The following is a 23,050-nucleotide window of genomic DNA, read 5'->3' on the forward strand; positions in this document are numbered from 1 at the left end:
TTTCTCTGTTGGTTACTGTTTACAGCTGATGGTTTAATGCTATGTGGTAGAGAAGGATGGTGAAAATGTAACATGGCCTCTTCAAGAGCGGCCCCTAGGTTGTAGAACAAATTGTGGTATTTTCTATTCTGTCAAGTTTTTGGATTCTTCTGAGATCTGTTGTTCATCCTCGTCTCCTTGCTATGAGCTATTTTTAGCTCCCTCCTTTGTATAATTGCTGTTGGACATTTTGCATTTTCTATTTTGTATTGTAAGCTGCCTTGAGAAGGAATTTGGGCTGAAATTCTGATTCTTTCTCTCTGTGTTGTGCCCCTTTAAGGCAGATCTTATCCTTCTTTTTCTTTATATTTTCTTTCCTTTTGCATCTAGGTTCCAATCTTGCCTGTGTTGTTCTTATTTTTTTTGTACAGCATCTAGCTATTTTAGATGCTTTATAACGAATTATTACAGGAGTGCAGACATTTTTTTTTTCCTTTTTCATAACCTGATGGAGGAAAATTCAATGGCCGCATTCACACAAGGGCTTGCATCCACTCTCCTCCCCTTCTCCCATCCAAGAAGGAGAGAGATTAGAAGCTTCTGCTTCCCCTTAGCAGCAAACCATGGTTTACTCTTAGGCTCTGAGTGCAGCAAACCATGGTTTACTCAAATTAGACCCGAGCCACACACACCTACATTTTCCCATGCTGTTTGTAACCTGCACAAACAATTTACCAGAGGCCTCTTTCTAAGCCAGTGGTGAAGTTGCATGTCACCCGTGGGGGTGTGGTGTGCATCCTGGGGGCATGGCACCCAGCACGGTGGGGTGTGTGTGGCACATGTCCAGGGGGGCGGCCGGGATGGGACCCCCTCCCCAATGGTGCAGGGGGTGGTGCGCTCCCCTCGCCCCTGTTCCTCCACCAGTGTTCAAAGCATTTTTGATTGCCACCCATCTTCAGCCTAAAGTTGCTTCCATGTGACCTGTTTATTGAGCATTCATCCTGACTGATCCGTGAGGAGCTTAGGTGAGGTTGTGTCAAGCAATTGTTATCTCGCACTTCCCAGTGCACCTCCCCTCATTTTCCTTCTTGCAAAATGTCCAAGATGATTTTGGGTGGGGTGGGAACTGCTTCATTGTGCAAGAATGCCAAAACAAACTTTGCAGCTTGAATTTGCTGGTATAAGGTTGAATCCCATGCGAAAACAGTGACACTCCGAAAGCACCTCTCATACGAAACCTTGCAAAAGGACCCGAACCATATTTTTAAAACATTATCTGCACTGCTGGCGCTTGCTTTCAAATGAGGAATTAGCTTTGTAGCCTCTGCGGGTTTTGTCCCTGGCATTGGAGGAGCTTTGCATATTATAGCTTTGATGCAAAGAAGTGGGAGGCAGGTCTGGGAGGAAATAGAGAGTTTGGTTTGGAAGGGGGCTGCCCATCAAACATTCTGAGGGGGGGGGGATCTGTGCATTTGGGGCCTGGCCCAGCTTGAGGGGCATGATTATAGGTGTCATTCCTCATTACCCCAACATCGAACTTGATCTTTCAGTGCTCTGGGAGCTGCAGAAACAATAACTCAGATGGATTGAAACCTCCGTCCTTTGCCTGACCCCATTTCTTTAAGTATAGGTTATTTCTGCTGAAGTGGCTTTGCAAGATCTTCCATTCTTTATAGTTACACGCAAGTGAGCCTGTTTTCAGAAGTGATGCTTAGAGAACTGGGAAAGACCCCTCACTGAAACCCTGGGAATCTGCTACCAGGGCTTATCCAGTACTTCCCCCCCCCCAAAAAAAACATGTTTAGGGGTACTTTCATTTTGACTAAACAAAAAAACCCCCATTTTATAATTCAAATCGGGAAAAATAAATACAGCAAATGGACAAAAGTACAAAGATTCACAAAATATTTAGGGGTATGCGTCCCCCCCCCCCCAGAAAAAGTGCGGGGCTTATCCATGTTCCTTTTGCCCTGTGCTTTTTCGGCTTTAAAGCTCCGTATCCAAGCACTCATCTTTTTGTCCCAGAGCCCTCTCCGCTCTTTAACGCTGAAGCACAACTAACAGAAATGTGGGTCTTCCTCAGATGCTTTTTGCTCCGATTCAGTTTTAAACAGCAGGTTTTCACAGGGAAAGCTCCAGAGAGGAGGGGACAAAAGAGTGCTTGGACACTGAGCTTTAAAGTGCAGATTGTGTTTGGAAAGTGAAGGGGAAAGGTAAGTTTGTGTAAGCCCTCAGTCACTACAGACCATTTAAGAAATATTCTGGAATGAAACAACAGCAGGGAACAGAACCTTGCAAAAGCACAGTGGCCAACTTTGTCTTTGAGCAGATACTTAGATTTTGCTAGTGTCTTTTATTTGTTTGTTTCTGTCCTAGCCCTCATCGCTGGGCAAAGCTCCCAGTGCCGTTTCTGCAAAAAGCTTTTAATGTGCATATCAAATCAGTACACAGGCTGTTGGGAGTTCCATTCCACCCTTTGCTGCAGACATGGGATTACATTCCAGCACAGATTGCTGGCGTGAGCGGAACTTCCGCTCTGTATTGCTTTTGTTTTCAGTCTCTCTCTGAGAAGAGGGCAAGGAGAGATGCCATGTTTACTTTGTCCTGATTTATGTATAATAAATGCGTAGCTTAGTATCGTATCTACAGCCTCAAGCCTCTTCTGTTGCACAGTTTACACTGCTGAGTAATGTGTGCTCAAGCCTGCAAGCTTGAGTCGCTGATGAACATCAGAGCAGAGGTTGATGGATCTCCGCAGCGGCAAGGGTGAGGGGAGATGCTCCAGCTGGGGCCGAGCCAGCTGGCTTTTCGACCTCCAATTCAGACACAGGCAAGGCAGAGCTTACAAGGTGCAGCAGGTACATAAGAGGCATAGATACATGGCTAAGTGCAAATATGTTGATCCAACAAGTGACATGCCTCCTGCACCTTCCTTTTGAAGAATGGAGTGGGTTTCGCTCTTAGAATGGCAAGCAGTTGGTGTCCTGGGACTGGGCAAGCAACCAAGCAGTCCTTTGAGTGGGTTGGGTCTGTGAGGTTTGTTTGTGCTGGTCCATAGAGATGAAAGCAGTGTGGGCACCAGCTCAGCATCTGATTTTACTCTGTCGCTTCTCCATAAAGAGGAGGCTTCTCTCAGACAAGAGGTACCGGGGCGACTCCACAGCATGAGGTGTATGACTAGGAGTGTTCAATGTCACTCCTCTGCCAAACCCCTTGGTCCCTCCTTTGGATCCAGCTCCACATTCTCTAGAGCAGCGTTTTGCAACCTTCGGTCTCTGTAGCTGTTTTCGGACTACAATTCCCCATCCTCCCTGACCACTGGTCTTGCTAGCTGGTGATGATGGGACTCCTGGACCCATGCCTGGACTCAGATGCTTCTTGGACAAACTCTAGTGACACAGCCTTCCCCCCTGGCCACCAGAGCCACTAAGCCTTGCTTTGAAGAACCCTCCCTCAAAGGCTAGAAGAGCAAGACAAGGGAGTTGGGGGGCCAGTGTTGGCAGCCACAGTAGCGACAGACAGACAATAGCAAAGCAAACGAGAGGAGGGTCCAGGAGGCACCAAGTCTTCCCTCTTTTGCACCTGCCACCTAGCAGAACACGTGATTTGCACGTATAAGATCCCCAGTTCAATCCTTGGCATCTCCAGTTAAAAGGATCTCATGTAGCAGTTGATGGGAAAGTCCCCTTGCCTTGCCTTTGGAGCATCACTAAAAGTCTGAATGGATAATACTTGGACAGATGGAACTCCCTGCCTATTGACAAGAGTCCTTTGCTGTACTCTTTTTGGATTTTTTGTTTTGTTTAGTCAAGCCTACCCAGGCATGTAGATCTTGATGTATTTTAATCTCCCCTCCCCCATTGTTATTTTTAATTATCTTTAACTGTTTTGTCTTTAACTTTTTATTGATATTTTAAAATATTTCTTGAAAACTACTTAGAGGCTTTACTACAATCAAGGGGTATACATATCTCGTTGAAATAAAATAAATATAGGCATATTGTCTGATGTAGTAAAAGGCCAACCCCCCCCCCTTTGAATAAACAACAAGTGCCCCTTGGTCTTCTGCAGAAGGAAATGGTGCCTTTGGCCTCCTGGTGCAGTATGGGAAATTTGCCAGAGAAAAGAGGCAGCTGAGAAGGATTTAACTTGAAGGTGTATTCGCAACACTTACAAAAATAAATATTTGAACTGTCAACAGCTCTTGGAACTGAGGCAATATTGGAATGGTTTTGTCATGCCAAAGTCTCTTAAATATTTAAAGCTTCTCATTGCCAAGGGCTTTCCAAGTTCCTTTTATTTCAAAACTAGCTTTCATCCACATTTCTGAAGAGTGGGGTTTTTTGTGGGGGAGGGGAGAGAATATTTGGAAATGAAGAAGCTCCCTGCCTCTTTTTTGGTGTTGCTAGCAAAATGTTTTTCACACAGGATGTATCACTTTAGTGGTCAATTTTAATGGAGAGTTAGAAGCGGTAAGGTTGAGAGGTTCGCCACACAAAGGCACCCTTTGCATGTTCCACAAGAAGGCATCCCTGCTGTAATCTGTGAGAAAGCAATTGTGGTTGTTTTTGCCATTTTAAAACGACGATTGGCTAGATCCGTGTGTGAGACCTTTCTGCCCACCATAAGCCCTGAAGATTGTGGCAGATTGAACTTTGACAGGCAAGCTGGTGTGGTGGAAAGTGGAGGGAACTTAAAGGTGAGCCTGCCTAATTTGCACCTTTTTTAAAATACAAACCAGAGCACAGCTACATTGTGAAATTCACATGTTTTTGAATTTTGCAATACATTTCTCCAACCAAGTAATGTGCGCATGCTTATATTGGAGTATAATGCGCATAGAAAGGAATATATTGGAGAAATATATTTTTTACGTTACAAAAGATCGTTGCACAATATGAATTCGCTATTGCACAACAAGCAGCCACTGGCTCATCTGTTGTGTTGGATTCCATCTCCCTGGCAGTAAAATGCAATGGCAATGAATGAAATAATTTGGTTCCGCTTCCGAGTGGGACTGGGTTGCACTCCGGCCGCCAGGCCTCACCCCGCCTCAGTGTGGTGTGAGGTGGCGTCCCACGTCCCGCTGAGGGTGACCCAGCCACGCCATTTGCCAGGCGGCCAATCAGGGCGCTGTGGGGGGCGTGGCGTGGCTGGAGCCAATTTAAACCACGGCGTGGCTCTGGCAGCTCCTCTTTCAGCCTCGCACCCATGGATCTCCCGCCCTCCCACCTATTTTTAGGTAGGGTCACTGGCCTTGCTATGGACTTCAGTTGGTCAACATTGAGGGGCCCGGTAGGACTTTTTCCACTTGGCAAATTGGTACTAGCCACTTAGTTTTCACCTGCCAACTTTGTAAGATTTGGAGGTTAGGCATTGGAATAGCGATGTGGGTGGGAGGGGGGAATTGCGGCCATCACCTGCCCCTCCATGCTTAAGGGTATTCTGTTAAAGGAATTTTGGGTGTGTGGGTCTTGTCCAAAGCCCGGGGAGGGGCTAGGGCCAATCCACGAGCCCAGCGGGAACCCAGGGGGGCTCAAGTCAATCTGAATCGGCAGGGCTCCCCCTGCTGGTGGTTTACCCTTCCAGACTTCCTGCAAGGCAGGCAGGAGTCAGATATAGTCTGTTGATGCCAATGCCTAAGCTAGGGGTCAGCAAATGTTTTCAGCAGGGGGCCGGTCCACTGTCCCTCAGACCTTGTGGGGGGGGCAGACTATATTTTGAAAAAAATATATGAATGAATTCCTATGCCCCACAAATAACCCAGAGATGCATTTTAAATAAAAGGACACAATCTACTCATGTAAAAACATGCTGATTCCCAGACCGTCTGTGGGCCGGATTTAGAAGGTGATTGGGCTGCATCTGGCCCCCGGGCCTTAGTTTGCGAACCCCTGGCCTAAGCCAATACCGCTCACATTCTGTAACCAATAAAGTTGTGGCCTAAATTTTGCCCATTAACATTAACCTAAATTCTGTGTCCTTGTGTCTTTATTCTCCTGGGGGTGGCTTGGGGATCTTGAAGCGCAACTAACCATTTGGGATTACTTTGGCCAGAGATACTTCTAATAGTTGTGCAGATGGGGGTATTTTTGTCTGATACTGCTCGTCACACAGGAGTGAGAAAAGCTCCACCCTGGTTAAAAGTCTCTCTCATACACAGTTATAAAAAAATATTCATACCTGCCTTTGCGACTGACTCTCCTCTGTTGTTTTGTCACATCAAGAAGACAGATTCGCCCAATGAAAAATGAGAGTGAGATGTTACATTTTGGTGGAGTTTCCACATAAAAAAGTGAGGGGCTGAGTCTTACTATAAGAAACTTTTGTAGTTTTGTGTGTGTGTTTTTTTTTTGTTTGACAAGTGGTTCTATATATATATCTATACGCCACATCAAAGGGTGGTTTGTGGGCCTGGATGCTGTTTGACATTGGTTAGTGAAATTGGCACTTTCTTTGACAGAGCTGTTTTTCAGCAGGGTGGAGATTGCATCTGCCCGTTTGGAGAGCTGGCAAGGACTGGGCCCATAAATTCACCTTCCCACCAAAGGTCTTCCAGATTAGAGTTGTATAGCACATGGAAAATGAACTTAGGACCTGCTTTCCTTTCCCGAGTTCTGCTTGCAGGAGGCACCATGTGTCAACATCAACCAGGCCAATCAATACCCACTGGGAAGTTGGAGCAGTATTGCCAGCTTTATAAACTTCTAAGTGAATCCCGCAGATAGCTTATTTTCAAGAGTCATGCGATATATTGAGTTTACTCTCTTCTCCTGTGATTTGGTGTTTGTCACCTGAAGGGGGAAGAGAGGGTCATCAGGCACAACGCAATCAAATCTTTCCCTCAGTGTTTCCTAACCTACCACAGTATCTTGCTGTTTAAATCAAGTTTTGTCCTCCTGAGTTCTAGGCACTCATCAGCGAATATTATCCATTCCCAATGGAGGACTGCAGAATTGTGATGGATTGCTGCAATAGTGCCAACTGGGTGGTCTAAAGATTTCTGGTATTAAATCTTGTGCCCTTCCCCTGACCCCACTACAAATTGGAATCTGAGTATGTCTACTTATCAGCAGTGTTCTCTGTTACTCTTACCCAGGCACCCCCAAACCTCGGCCCTCCAGATGTTTTGGACTACAATTCCCATCATCCCTGACCACTGGTCCTGTTAGCTAGGGATCATGGGAGTTGTAGGCCAAAACATCTGGAGGGCCGCAGTTTGGGGATGCCTGCTCTTACCTGTTCCTTGGATTTCTACCTGTGGGCCAGATAGGAGGACTGTTACATGAACACCCCTTTAACCTTCCTTTTAAGTTCTGCCATGGGCAGGGATGGGGGAGACACTGGATTACCTTTGCATTTAAAGGGGAACTTGCCTAATCTGCCCTTTCTGAAAACAGATGAGAACCGAAACAGCCAAATCATAAAACAATGCAATTTAAAAAACATGATCGAAAGGATATTGAAAACAAAATTTAAAAATCTAAAACCAAATATACCCAATTAAAGGTAAAGGTAAAGGGGCCCCTGACCATCAGGTCCAGTCGTGTCCGACTCTGGGGTTGCAGCGCTCATCTCATTCTATAGGCCAAGGGAGCCGGCGTTTATCTGCAGGCAGCTTCCGGGTCATGTGGCCAGCATGACAAAGCTGCTTCTGGAGAACCAGAGCAGTGCACGGAAACGCCGTTTACCTTCCCGCCGGAGCGGTCCCTATTTATCTACTTGCACTTTGATGTGCTTTCGAACTGCTAGGTGGGCAGGAGCCGGGACTGAGCAACAGGAGCTCACCCCGTTGTAGGGATTTGAACCGCCGACCTTCTGATCAGCAAGCCCTAGACTCTGTGGTTTAACCCACAGCGCCACCTGGGTCCCTTATATACCCAATTAAAAACATGTAAAAACAGCCACATACCCTCCCCATGATTGCCAGGAACAGTATCTTTGGGTAAGCACCAAACTTCTAACTTCCCCAGTTTTCAGGTGCAACTTGTCCCCCACCCCTCCCAGATGGTTAAAAAAGAAGGAAAATGAACCTGGGATGACATTTATCAGTGTCTTAAATGCAAAAAATGCAAGCCCATAATAACTGGTTGCATCAGGAGGCCCTGTGATGATACAGTTAGAGTGTATTTGCCTGGAAGAAGAGGACCGATTCCTCCACTCCACGCCATCCCATAATAGGTTTGCATTCTACTGTACATGCACATTCCACTGGCTCAGATATAATTGGATTTCCACTTTGCTTATATATGCATAGTATCACTGTGCAAAATAAAAACCTCTGAAAACTCCTTTTGAAGGAGCTTGAGTGTTTTCCAGCTTACGAACTGCAGTTCATTTAACACTGCAAATATGCCCTCATCTATGTGACATTTCTTTGTTGCTTTCCAAGTACCGGCCCTTAAGATGAATCCAAGTGCTGGAAATGATCACTGGGATTTTTGTAGCGCAGCTAACAGAATGAACTGGGGACCCCTCCAGAAACAGTCCTTGTTAAAGGAACTACAGGGATTTGGTTGAGGAAATGTCAGTAATGCCTGTAGCCGATTGATAAATATAACAAGCGAACAAATGCTTTCTAGCTCAGTCTTTAGATTTAATCTATCTTTTTAACTTTAATTTCTACTAAACAAGATCATTTACTTGAAAACAAAGTGCCCAGAACTTCCCAGAAGCAAGACTAGGTAGAAACAAGCTCTGGGCTAAACTAAGCTGTGGCTGGTTTGCGTCCTTGCTACCTCTGCCCCAAGCCCTGCCCTTTCTCTTGAATGGCATGCACAGAAAATAATGCTTGCTTTGAAAATCTCTGCATTTGTGAAATGGGTATGTATGTTTAGGAATCACTGCCCCCTTCCCCAAGGCACACCCGTTTAAGAAACATTTAAACTCTCGTTATAATTTGCTGTACTTTTGGCATCTTGGCGCCATTCAACTTCTACCTTATAGATGTTATCCTTTATATACTTGTCAACTACGATGTGGGCCTGAGTCCAAGATAGCGCTTGTCAGAAGATGTTTGTTTGCCATGGCAGACAAATCTCATTTCTTTTTTTCTTTTTGTTAGAATTACAGGCTTGGTGGATCAGGGGAATGCTGTGGGCATAGTGTATCTTGATTTCAGTAAGGCTTTTTGACAAAGTCCCCCATGGCCTTCCATGGAGGTTTATAATAGAGGTTGGTTGGTCATCTGTCATGGATGCTTTAGTTGAGATTCCTGCATTGCTGGGACTAGATGTTGGACCAGGTGACCCTCACCTACAATTCTCTGATTCTAAGGAAGAGCTGTGACATGGCCAGGTGGTTCAGGGTGTGTGTGTCAGGCAGTGCTCCCCTGCCCACTACTGGAGCATGGGCCTCCTCAGATGTCTGCTAGTGTCATCCCCTGATGCCGGATCTATAAATGTAGGGCAAGAGTGAAAGAAGACAAATTGGGTGCCAGTGGCATTTAATGAAGGCTCTGCTAGCGCTCACTCCCCCCCCCCAAAAAAAGCAGTTCTTTTTTTATAGCACAGTATGTTCTGGGCATTTGGGCTGGATTTATTGGAAGGATAACAAATTATGTGGGAGATGGTCATTTTCAGAGTCAGAAAAGCATGATGGAATGTCCTAATTGCACCGTCTGTGCCAACTGATTAGCCGGGATGGTTGCAGTCACAGTGGGGAGTCTACTGGAGGCAATGTGGGAGGTTAAAAACAATAAATTCAAGCCTTATTTGCAAGCCTCTTCCATTTTTCTAAAGGTTCTGTGCCAGAACAGGACATGGTGCTAGGGTGGGCCATGTGTCCTGCTTTACAGAGGACAGTCCTCTGATTATAGAAGGCAGTTTCCCATGCAAAGGCACCCTCTGTTTGAAGGACTGATTCATCCAACAAGTCTAGTTTAAAGACAGGAAAGGAGAGCAGGGGCGTTGAAGTTGCCTAGCAACTCCTGGACACAGCAGGTGCGCAACTCACCTGGCCATAGTCTTCCCCACTAAAGGTGAGGAATACTTCCCCACTGAATGTTGAAAGATTCAGGGCAGACAAAAGAAAGTGCATCTTCATGCAACACATTTTGCGAAATTCGCTCCCACAAAATGTAGAGATGGCCACCAACTTTAAAAGAGATATTAGACAAATTCATGGAGGATAGGGCTATTGTAGACAACCTAAAGAGCTGTACCTTAGGGGTAGAGCATCTCCTTTTCATGCAAAACCCCCCAGGTTACACCCCCAGCATCCCAAGGGTAGGACTGGAAACTCTGAAATATCCCCCCTGCAGTTCCTTCATCTCTTGGACAGAGCTTGGTGGTGGCACTCAGGCTAAACCAGCCTTCCCCAATCTGGTGCCTGCCAAATGTTTTGTGCTACATCTCCTTTCAGCCACTGCCAGCATGGTCAATGATCAGGAATGGTGGGAGCTGTGGTTCAATGGCACCTGAAGGACAACAAATGGGGGGGGGAGGCTCAGGTGAATACATCCAGTAGCTCACCCATTGGAGAAAGTGCTGTAGGTCAATGCTATAGGTCAGTGGTGGCGAACTTTTTAGAGACCGAGTGCCCAAACTGCAACCCGAAACCCACTTATTTAACACAAAGTGCCAACATGGCAATTTATACTCCCATGTATTCAAATTTAATAGAAAGGGGGGGGGAGATGGCCCAGAGTTGTTGTTGAGCTTTTTTGGAGACAATTGCCCAAAGTTGTTGAGCTTTCTTTAGGGGGAGGGGGGATTGCACGGCGTTCTGCAGCTTTTTAAGGGGGGGGGATACAGAAAATCACTAACCACACCAAGCAACAGCAGACCACCAGCTGATTGGCCGGTGTGCAACTCTTCCCCCCCCCCCAACGCCACTACAGCCGCAGCAAGCTCTAGGGAGCGTTTCCTGCACACACTGCTGTGGGGGGAAGCAACTGACAACTTTGTCTGCTGGGGTGACGGCATGCATGCCTGCAGAGAGAGCTCTGAATGCCTACTATAGGTTCGCCAACACTGCTATAGGTAATCTCCTTTGCCGAAGTTCAGTTACTGGCAGTTCCAGGTATGGTTGGGAATGGCCCCAGTTTGAAACCCTGGAGAAATCACTGCCAGTCATTGTAGACAATATTGATCTAGATGGTCTGACTCAGTGTAAAGCAGCTATCTATTTTCCCCTGCTGTATAACAAAACCTGCTGCCATGCTCAGATCCTCGCATTTAATGTTTTAAGTATTATAAGCAGTTTAAAGAAAATTCACACCAGCATCTCCTGGTAAGAACGCTGCAAGCACACAGCTTTCCAGCAAGGGTTGATCCAGTCCACACCAAGTTCATTAGACACTCGATGAAATTTATGACGAGGAAGACATTTTCCCAGAAGGAAAAGTGCAGCTGCTAGAGAGGGATTCTCCTTTCCTTAAAAAAGACAAAGAAAAAAGACTGAAGACCTCCCTGCTTTATGAATGCAACACCATCTGGGCCAGGAGTCGGGTTCCGATCAGGGAAACACTAGCCAAAAATGCGCCATTCGGTGACTCATAGTGTGTAGAGCTTCACACACCTCCCCCCCCTTTGGCAGTGTCTTGCAATGGACTCCAGTTTCTCCAACATCCCATTGTTTAATGGCTAACATGTGTGTGCAAAAAAAGGGAAAGGTCATTCCCTGTTGGGGCAGGCATCATAATGTGATTGCAAGATGAGAGACATGAAGTCATGTGTCCTTTCTCCAAGGTCAGGTTGTATGTCTGGATGGGAAAGTTAAATTGGTAGGCGTTCAATAAGAATCTGAACTCTGCTTGATACTACTGGCAGGTGTCAGAAAATTGGTCATCTCCCCACCTAAACTCAACCCCAACATTAGGATATTATGCTCCTGATAATGTTCAAAGAAGTGCAATGGGGCCTGAACACCCCATTGCTCCTAGCAGTGCCCCAAGCTTAAGGAGCCCTGGGGATGTAGTTCCCAGGGTGCCCAATGTTTTTGCTGAATCCATTTTCCAGGGGTCCTTGCTGGTCTGTGCATGTTCAGAATCTCAGATTGCATTCTGAGCCAGAGTAGAACTTCTTGGGAAAATAGCACTTGATTTAGTGTGTAGCCAAGTATTAGGCAAATTTCAGGAGGAAATTGTGTTCTGAGCCTGGTGAATTCAAACTTCAGCATCACCACTGCTTGAGAACTAGATTTTTCATTAGCACGGCAAACTTCCAGATGTATTGAAACAAAACGCAGCTCTAGAAAAATGCACTGGGCATCATTAAGTATATGCCTGTATAAAATATGACTGTCAGTGCTAACATCAAGCAGAAACACTCATTAAAAAATTCATAAAATACAGTAGCACCACAGTAACCAGAGGAGCAGAAAAATGATCAATTAGTGAAGGCCTGCTAAATAGGCTTTTGCCTATTTCTGGGCAGATACTTTAGGTTCCAGGCAAATAGATGGGAGTGCATCCTAGTATTCGGGTAGTCTCTCCTAGAAGGCTCTGTCTGAGTCAGGTAGGTTTGTATAGACAGTACTTTCCGGTAAAGCATTCGTTATGCCACTTAAAAGAAGAAAATATCTATTCGCTGGCATATAGATTCAGAAGCCATTTCAGATAATAATCTATTATTATCACCACATCTCCAAAGGTTAATTAGCACCCCGAGTTTGCAAAATTTGCAGAGATAAATGAGAGAAAAAGGGAAATGTTTTTTAGCTACTTGGCAACGTGTAAGAGATCTTTAAATACATGTGCAAGGACTCCTTGAAAGTTAATTGATGCCAACTATTGTCAGGAACATGTCCGCCAGTCATCTGAATGAACTTAAAAGCAAATGACCCAAACCAGATACACATTATCCGTATAAAAATAAGAGGTTGGAAGAAAAAACTCCCAAGAGGGTGAAAAGGAATCATGCTCCTTTTCAATTTGCAAGATGAAGGGGAGTGCTTTTGCAACTCATGAGTGATGTATCCGTTGGTTTACTTGCAAATTTCAGTGTATAAGGAAGCTGGACTCCACCTCAAATTTCACTCAGAGACAAGTTCACATTGGTCTTCGTCAGATGTGAGATTGCTAAGCATAACCCCAATATAATGAACTATTTATTTGTTTTATTTCAAGTATTAATATCCCACTGTTAATCAGAAAAGACTACCAAGTGGTTTACAAAGGAAAAGCAAAAAACAACAACAAAAGAATAGGTGAAACAAATTTTAAAAAACATTAGTCACCTCTCCAGATGTCTAAGTCTTTGTCAGGAGGAAGTGGTCGGTGGGGGACTCCACAGCTGGAGGTATTTGATAAGGGGTATCTGGTGTCACAGCGGCAGAACACTCCTCTGCTAATTCACTTGATCCTTCCTATGGATCAGTCTCTATTCCCTAGACTCCTGCCCCTCTCCCTGGGCTTGGACACTTCTCAGGGTCCTGCTTTTTCTTCCCCCATCCCTCCCCAGGGTTATCCCTGAGCTCCCCTCATTCCTCCTCAGCATCCTACCATCCCCTCCATGACATCTCCATGGGACTGATGACAACATGTCATTCAACTACTACAGGAAAGCAGTAGAGAGGATACAAAGGACTTTTCATAATTGCATGGGGGAATGAGCAGGACAGTGATATTGTAGTGGTGGGCTTCTCTTTGGGGTGCCAGGTGGAAACAAAATGTTGGTCTAGATGGGCCTTTGGTCTGGTCCAGCAGGGCTTTTATTGTGTTCTAAGTGTTCCTGGCCCATGTTCTGGGGTTCAAGAAACTTTCACCTCTCCATGATCCTTGGTGCATGCCTGAGCTGGCCAAGGTGTAGCACAGACCATGCGTTTCCAGATACCCAGAATGATTGCACAAGTTCATCAGTGTCCTGATATAGGGATAGGGAATCTGTGGCACCCCAGATGTTGGGCAACAACTCCCATCATTCCTAACCAAAACAACATTTGCAGGGGCACAGCCTCCCACCCATATTGGCCCTTGTAAAGTTCAGCGGAGTTCATTATTCCCTTTGGGCAGAAGAAGAGCCACGATAGCTAAAACCGAGTTCCTGTGTTCAGAGATAGCATAACTTTGATTGCCAGATGCTGGAAACAAAACACTCTTTGCCAGGCACCCCCAAACTTCGGCCCTCCAGATGTTTTAGACTACAATTCCCATCATCCCTGACCACTGGTCCTGTTAGCTAGGGATCATGGGAGTTGTAGGCCAAAACATCTGGAGGGCCACAGTTTGGGGATGCCTGCTCTTTGCTCTCTGCTTGTGGACTTCCCAAAGGCAACTGACTGACCACTGGGGCATGCAGAATGCCAAAACAGATAGACATTTGGTCTGAACCAGCAAAGCTATTTTGAGGATGTTATTAGCAAACTCCTAGGTACACAGAGTGACTCCTAATCACTTCTTGCAAGCAATTTGTAGCCTCGAGCTTAAACTAACACACTTGTGCGCAATGAGCTCATTTTACATCTCTTTGTTTCCCCTCTACCAAATGCAAGCCAACTCAAGTAAATATTTGGAACACCCTTCCTACATTGCTGGAGTATTCCAAATACCTTGAGAAGGGTGAAAAAACGTTAGAGGAGGTTTTGTTGTTCTTGTTGAAAATTTCCATCACTTCCATTTCTACCAAAATTGGCCTTCCAGGCGACTTACAACTTACCATATGAAAACACACAGTTAAAGCCAACTCAAAATAACACCCAAAATATATGGAAGGGTAGTTAAGAAAATAAGCAGGTTCAGATGAATTGCCATCAAAGGCTTGGAAGGAAGAGGCAATCTGGAATGGAGAAGATATGTGTTTTCATTAGGCCAATGTGAGATGACAGGTGTGGTAGAATTCTTAACAATATTGATATGGGCAAGTGTTCAAACCCATGTCCACCCCTCCACAATTGCATAAGGCCTAAATGTCCTTGTTAACCAAGGACAAGTCTATTTTCTGGTTCCTGTCCTCAGTAAATCTACTTTGTCTACTTTGTCTCCCATTCTATCCTTTGGGGAATGCCTTGTTTAATGTCAGAGACATGGCCGGCAGAGAGGACTCTGCAGAGGGGGAGAAAGAGGCAGACAAAAACAGGAACTTGGTTCATTCACACCATGAAAGTGAGATAAGCTCTCGCTCTGGATTGCTGCCTGTAAGTTTTCGCAGCAGCACAGAGATGAAGGAGCAGGATGCAGGTGGTAGTAGAGGGTTGGATTCAGCTCCAGAGGAGGAGGAGCTGGCTGCACCTGAGGCTCCAAAAAGTAGGAAGCGGAGCAAGTGATTAGAACAAAGGAAGACCAGCAGGAAGTGGGGGCAGGATTGGCATATATCTGGCCTTGGAAAGGGCCAGAAGCCAGTCGAGTCAACTGATTCCAACAGTGAGGTATGAATTGTGGGAAGCTCAGATTGCTGAAGGTCTGTTGTTGATAATAAACCTCAACTAGTTAAACTGCCTCCGTATAGTTAAAGCTATGGTTTTCCCAGTAGTGATGTATGGAAGTGAGAGCTGGACCATAAAGAAGGCTGAACGCCGAAGAATGGATGCTTTTGAATTATGGTGCTGGAGGAGGCTCTTGAGAGTCCCATGGACTGCAAGAAGATCAAACCTATCAATTCTTAAGGAAATCAGCCCTGAGTGCTCACTGGAAGGACAGATCGTGAAGCTGAGGCTCCAATACTTTGGCCACCTCATGAGAAGAGAAGAATCCTTGGAAAAGACCTTGATGTTGGGAAAGATTGAGGGCACTACGGTAGGAGAAGGGGATGACAGAGGACGAGATGGTTGGACAGTGTTCTCGAAGCTACCAACATGAGTTTGACCAAACTGCAGGAGGCAGTGGAAGACAGGAGTGCCTGGCATGCTCTGGTCCATGGGGTTATGAAGAGTTGGACATGACTAAACGACTAAACAACCTCAACAGTCAAACTGCCAGCGTGTCGTGTTTTGTGTGGGAGAAGTGCTAAACCTGACATTTAGTTTTTTAGCATGGGTTGCAAGACTTCAGATTTCCCCTCTATTCCTAGATATTGGCATGTGGAATAGATGTATAATTTCTAATGTCAATCAATCTGCATGAACCCAAAATGAACAGTGCAGCACTGCGCAGTGAGCAGCAGTGTGTATCCTGCCATGTTGTGCACTACAGGTCTTGAGCTGTTGATAACATATTGCAGGGCAGTTGTGTTTTTCTAGTATAGCTTTAACCAGCCCCCAACCTCCAACCCATCCTAGCTTTTAAGTGGATGGAAAGTTGTGGAGGAAACAAATCTACTTAAGAGATCATAACCAAATTTGGCATGGCGATTCCTGAGATTGAGGAGCAGGGTTTGTTCTGTTTTTGAATACTGCCGGGCACCGTTTCGAATCAAGATGGCAGGCTAAACTTTTACAAACTACACTTATTTAGTGTTTGTTGTTGTTGTTGTTGTTGTTGTTTAGTCGTTTAGTCGTGTCCGACTCTTCGTGACCCCATGGACCATAGCACGCCAGGCACTCCTGTCTTGCACTGCCTCCCGCAGTTTGGTCAAACTCATGTTCGTAGCTTTGAGAACACTGTCCAACCATCTTGTCCTCTGACGTCCCCTTCTCCTAGTGCCCTCAATCTTTCCCAACATCAGGGTCTTTTCCAAGGATTCTTCTCTTCTCATGAGGTGGCCAAAGTATTGGAGCCTCAGCTTCACGATCTGTCCTTCCAGGGAGCACTCAGGGCTGATTTCCTTAAGAATGGATAGGTTTGATCTTCTTGCAGTCCATGGGACTCTCAAGAGTCTCCTCCAGCACCATAATTCAAAAGCATCAATTCTTCGGCGATCAGCCTTCTTTATGGTCCAGCTCTCACTTCCATACATCACTACTGGGAAAACCATAGCTTTAACTGCCTGTTGTCTTTGTCCATGGAGTTTTCTTGGCAGGGATACTGGAGTGGCTTGCCAGTTCCTTCTCCAGGTGGATCACGTTTAGTCAAAACTCTCCACTATGACCTGTCCATCTTGGGTGGCCCTGCATGGCATAGCTCATAGCTTCTCTGAGTTATTTAAGCCCCTTCGCCACGACAAGGCATTGATCCATGAAGGGGTATTTAGTGTTAAGATATTGCAATTACCTTGCCCCTGCTAGAAGAATCCTCTTCAGATTGTGTTGCTCCGCAAGACTAAACATTGCAGAGGGTGCTGTACCAATGGGCAGTGAGACAAAGGGGGCCTGGGGTCTTTTGGGTCATGTCATTGCAAATTCCTCTTTCCAACACAGTGGGTTCCTGTACAGAACCTGAGACTGAATCTAAGGCTGGGCCACCACGGAGTCTGTAGGAGTGGTGCTGCCTAAAGACAAAGGCAGCAGTCAGCTGCCAAACTGCCCATCTGAAGAAATAGGACTCCTCAGGAGTAAGGGGATATTCACAAGGAAGCTACTCCTCAGGCAATCCAGATGGTCTGCATCTGTGTTCTGGGTGGGGCCCTGAGGGTTCATGGTTAAAAGCCTCCAGTTCCTGGCAGAATATAATTGTACTAGTTTGCCTTGTGACCTAGATGGCATTTGCCCTTCACTGTGTTTTGACATTGGACTATGTATGACCAGCCTTTTCTTTGTGAGAGAATGTGGGACTTTTGGATTTGGTTTCATCTGAATTAAGATGGCAACCAAATTTTGCATGATGGTTCCTAAGCTCAAGGAGGAGGTTTTTTGCCCTGTTTGGGTACGGGTGGGTGTCATTTTTAATCAAGACGGAGGACTGAACCTTTCAAAACTGCACTGATTTTAATCACTGATTTCAAAACTGCCCTGAATTTCTTAGAATCCATGAGCAACGCTCAATATCTGGCTGCTAGTACTTCATAAGAAATCACCTTTTGACAATCAGCAGTACTTGGTTGGACTTGCGCCGTGGTTTTCAGTGTCCTTATCTTATCTACAAAATGTTGGAGGCCATGGTACTACATAGCCCACGGAAGGTTAGGGCATATTTGAATTGACTCCAAGAATTCTTGCTTGCATTTGCACGAAGGAGGCATTTTGCTGCAAAGCATTACAGTGGTACCTCGAGTTACAAACTCCTCAAGTTACAAACGGTTCAGGTTACAAATTCCGCTAACCTGGAAGAGTTACCTTGAGTTGAGAACTTTGCCCCAGGATGAGAACGGAAATCATGTGCCGGTGGCGCAGCAGCAGCAAGAGGCCCCATTAGTGAAAGCATGCCTCTAGTTAAGAACAGTTTCAGGTTAAGAACGGACCTCCGGAACAAATTAAGTTCATAACTAGAGGTACCACTGTGGTTAAAAACACAAGAGGAGTCATGCTGGATCAGGCCAAAGACACATCATGTTCTGTATCCTGTTCTCACAGGGACCAAGCAGATGCCTGTGGGAAGCTTGCAAGCAGGACCTGAACACAAAACTGCTCTCCCCATTTGCAGCTGGTATCTCGAAGCATGCAGCCTCTGACCAAGGAGGTAGAACATAGCCATTGTGGCTAGTAGCCATTGGTAGCTTTGTCCCCCAAGATTTTGTCTAATTATTATTTCTTACCCGCCCATCTGGCTGGGTTTCCCCAGCCACTCTAAGCAGCTTTCAACAGAACATTAAAAACAGAATAAAACTTCAAACATTAAAAACTTCCCAATACAGGGCTGCCTTCAGATGTCTTCTAAAAGTCAGATAGTTGTTTCTTTCATTGACATCTGACAGGAGGGTGTTCCACAGGGCAGGTGCCACCACCAAGAAGGCCCTCTGCCTGGTTCCCTGTAACCTCACTTCTTGCAGTGAGGGAACTGCCAGAAGGCCCTTGGTGCTGGACCTCAATGTCCGGGCTGAACAATGGGGGTGGAGATACTCCTTCAGGTATACTGGGCCAAGGCTGTTTAGGGCTTTAAAGGTCAGCACCAACACTTTGAATTGTGCTCAGAAACGTACTGGGAGCCAATGCAGGTCTTTCAAGACCAGTATTATATGGTCTCGACGGCCACTCTCAGTCACCAGTCTAGCTGCTGCATTCTGGATTAGTTGTAGTTTCCGGGTCACCTTCAAAGGTAGCCCCACGTGGAGTGTGTTGCAGTAGTCCAAGCGGGAGATAACTTGAGCACAGAATTGACCTGCGCCTCCATGGACAGCTGTAAGTCCAAAATGACTCCCAGGCAGCACACCTGCTCCTTCAGGGGCACAGTTGCCCCATTCAGGACCAGGGAGTCCTCCACATCTGCCCGCCCCTGTCCCCCCAAAATAGTATTTCTGTCTTGTCAGGATTCAACCTCAATCTGTTAGCTGCCACCCATCCTCCAACTGCCTCCAGGCACTCACACAAGACCTTCACTGGTTCTGATTTAAAAGAGAGGTAGAGCTGGGTATCATCTACATACTGATGAACATCCAGCCCAAACCCCCTGATGATCTCTCCCAGCGGCTTCATATAGATATTAAAAAACATGGGAGAGGGGACAGAACCCTGAGGCTGAGAGCCCAGGGGTCTGATAGCCATCCAAGTTGGTGACCTTCATAATATATCGTGGGAGCATATTTTATGGGTTAACTCTGCACCGTGTAAGGAAGTACATTCTTCTGTCTATCCAGAATCCTCCAACATTCAGCTTCATTGGAAGCCCCTGAATTCTAGTGCAATTACAGGGGGAGAAAAACTTTAATCTCTCCACTTTATCTGCAACATGCATGATTTTCATAGAATCATAGAATTGTAGAGTTGGAAGGTACCCCAAGGGTAATCTAGTCCAACCGCCTGCAATGCAGGAATCTCAACTAGAGTATCCATGACAGATGGCCACCCAACCTCCCGAGTCCACAAGGAGAGTCCACAACCTCCCGAGGGAGACCATTCCACTGTTGAACAGCTCTTACTATCAGTAAGTTTTTCCTGATGTTTAGTTTTATACACCTCTATCATTTATTCCTTTTTTTTGCCTTTTCTCTGAACTAAAGATATCTAAAATGTTGTAAGCTTTCTCCATAAGTGTTTTAACTTGCCCAGAATGGAGGCTGAAACATCTGCGAGTGTGTGGTTCATTATGGATTGATGCTTCCAAGGACAGGAGAAATATAGTAATCATGGGAGATTTCAACTACCCTGATATCTGTTGGAACTCAGACTCTGCCAAGAATGTAAGGTCCAACAAATTCCTCAATTGCCTAGCTGACAATTTCATTTCCCAGAAGGTGGAAGAAGCAACAAGAGGGTCATCTCTCTTGGACCTAGTCCTCGCCAACAGGGAGGAACTGGTCAATGAAGTGAAAGGACAGGGAACCTTGGGAGGAAGTTGTCATGACCTTCTGGGTTTCATTATACACAAGCGAGGGAAAGCTGAGTGTGGTCAGATATGCAACCTGGACTTTAAGAAGGCTGATTACAAAAAGCTTTAGGAACTACTGGGTGAAGTCCCATGGCCAGAAATACTCAGAGATAAGGGAGTCCAAGATGGATGGGAGTTTCTGACAGTGAGAGCTGTACAACAGCGGAGCAGACTCCCATGAGAAGGAGGTGGATGCCTGCATTGCAGGGGCTGGATTAGATGATCCTTAGTGTACCTTCCAACTCTATTTCACTTGCTTCCATTTCAGTGCTTCTGACAGAGGGAACTATAGAAGAGAATGTTATGTTTTCGAGTGACAGGGTGTACAAATAAACAGAAAAGGACTTGACATCTGAATATTATTTCCATTTTATTCATAATATTTCTTCTTGATTGGCTTCTTGCTTATCTCTCCCATTCTCTTCTCAAACCCTTTGATGGCACCTTAAGCTTTAATTTCAACCCCAAAGCTAAAACATTTGTGAAAGTTAAAAGGAATAACGTGTCGCAGAATCGCTGACAGCCGCCAGATCTTTCCAATTTAATGGAAAGTGATGGCATACCACCCCCAGTATATAGATGAATTGTCCCCGTCAAAGATGTCACTTCAGTCCCATTTGTTTGACGGTGTTGCGTACTGCGGTGACTTTGTAAGTTGGACATTTGTTACAAGAAATTGTATCTGAAAGCTGGCTTATATTTTGGAAGGAGGAGACAGTTTGTCCCAGGCATCACCAGGATGGCATAGCAATATGGCATCGTTTACCTGAAAACAGCCTAGCCTGTTAAGCATTGTGTATTCAATGTGAAGTCTATATTGTGAAGACTGAGAGGCCATGTGGGAAGGTCCGTTAATGAACAAGCTCAATCGCCACTTTTCATGCAGAAACCCCTAGGCTTCACCCCTGGCACTCCAAGATTAGTTCTGGAAACCCTGAAATATCTCCTATCATGGAGAGAAGATGGATTGATGGTTAAACCACTCTGAGTATTATATATACTCTGTTACCTCCCTTCCCAAGCAACTTAGTACTCCCTCCCTGCCCATGAGAATCCTGGCTGTCCCGTGGCTGACAGGAAGATTGGCAATTTACTTTACACCACAATGATAACATGTTGCAGAGCCAAGGAACTTTTTATAACTCTCGTAAAGCTCCTTGCCTTTGCGGGCAAACATTCCAACGGCGTGGGCAGTAAAATGATCGCTTTCAGGCGGCAGTGTGGAGTTTTGCATCCTCTCCTACCAGTTCACCCTCCTCTCTCCCTCGCCAAATATAGATCAAGGTGACTGGGAATCTCTAGGCACTGCCCAGTTGAGATTGGAGCAGCACTCTCAGAGAGTGTTGTACGTATAATACCGTGTTTCTCATATTATAAGACATGTCTTATATTTATTTTTTCCTCAAAAAAACACAATATGGCTTATTTTCAAGGGATGTCTTATTTTTTTCCTTCTCCTCCTGCCGCGGCCGGCATTGCTGCTGCACCTATCACTATGTCTTATTTTCGGGGTATGGCTTATATTCCTTGAATGCTTAAAAATCCTGCTATGGCTTATTTTATGGGTATGTCTTAAAATATGAGAAACAGGGTATAGAGACATGGGAGGGAAAAAGCTTGTTCAGAACGCCCTCTATACTTGACACTGGAAGCAGTCTAATTTCTACTGTTTTGTGCGGATCAACTTGAAAATTAGGAATATCCCACTTTTCACAGTGGCATCCGGATTGGCTGATAAGAACAGGGGAGGATTATGAATTTGGTATGCACTTGAATGAGAAATCACCCAGTTTCACACTTCTTTACCTGATGCAGGAACCAAAATACAACTACCTTTGAAATTTGAGCCAGTAGGCTCAGGAGGCTAGGAGTAGGGAGATGTGGGTGTGCACCCCTCTGCAGCACAGCCATGGTGTATCCACTGAAGTGATTTATGCAGTCGGGGATGGCCCAAGACATATTGGCGCCACAAAATAGTGTTCCCCACCAGAAGATCTATATTGGGACCTAGGGGGAGGGAATCAAATCAACATTACCCAATGGTTGAAGTGGGAATCAAAGGTCGGCATGGTGGTGGTGGTGGGGGGGAAAGGGTCCCGCTCTGAATCACGCTGTGTGGGTGCAGAGCCCCTGAGAGCCACCCCCACCATTTCCTCCCTAGGGGTTCGAGGAAACTAGCAGCAGCTCCTGCTGTAGAGGCGTCATTCGGTGGGTGGTGGGGGCTGCCAAGGAGGTGGCAGATCTGGTCTCCAAGGAGCATGTCAAAACTGTTGCTGCAATTGCAGGCTATGCATTTCTTGGAGGCCAGATATCCTGCCACCCGAGGCTCCTTACCTTGCCTCATTGGTGGGCGGCCCTTTATGCTGTGGCAGGACTGCCTTTTGTCAGGGATGCTATAGATGCAGAACTTGCATTGTGCAGTGGGGCTGGACTAAATGACCCCCCCCCATTTTCCTTTCCAATACTTAGATTCTATGAAGCTCTCCAGTTGCTATTGCCTGGCACCTAAAACTAGACAGAATGGCTTCTAAGTGGTTTACAGCTATAAAATCAATTATTAAATCCATATATAATGAAAACGCACAATCGCGACTCCATCAGTGTGTTAAAACGTACTTAAGTAAAATGTGCAATTAAACAAGCCAGTTAAAAACATGACAGTTAAAACGATGAGGTGAGATGTTCGAGTTCTGGGGAATGCTTGTCTAAACAGGTGTGCCTTCAAGAGCCCGCGGAAAGCCAATGCTGATGGGGCCACTCGTATCTCAGCAGGGAGGGCATTCTGCAATGCAGGCGCTACCAGCGAAATTGTAGCAATAATTTCCAAATTAGGATGTGCATATTTTATGCAAATCT

The 23,050-nt window shown here is 45.6% G+C and overlaps 1 protein-coding gene across 2 annotated transcripts in view; it reads left to right on the forward strand.

Annotated features, from left to right (window-relative positions):
- ADGRD1 (adhesion G protein-coupled receptor D1) overlaps positions 1-23,050 on the forward strand; it is a 259,370-nt gene that overhangs the window by 58,802 nt on the left and 177,518 nt on the right. The window lies entirely within an intron of this gene.

Source organism: Zootoca vivipara, chromosome 17 (genome assembly GCF_963506605.1).
Source record: "Zootoca vivipara chromosome 17, rZooViv1.1, whole genome shotgun sequence".
Lineage (NCBI taxonomy): Eukaryota > Metazoa > Chordata > Lepidosauria > Squamata > Lacertidae > Zootoca > Zootoca vivipara.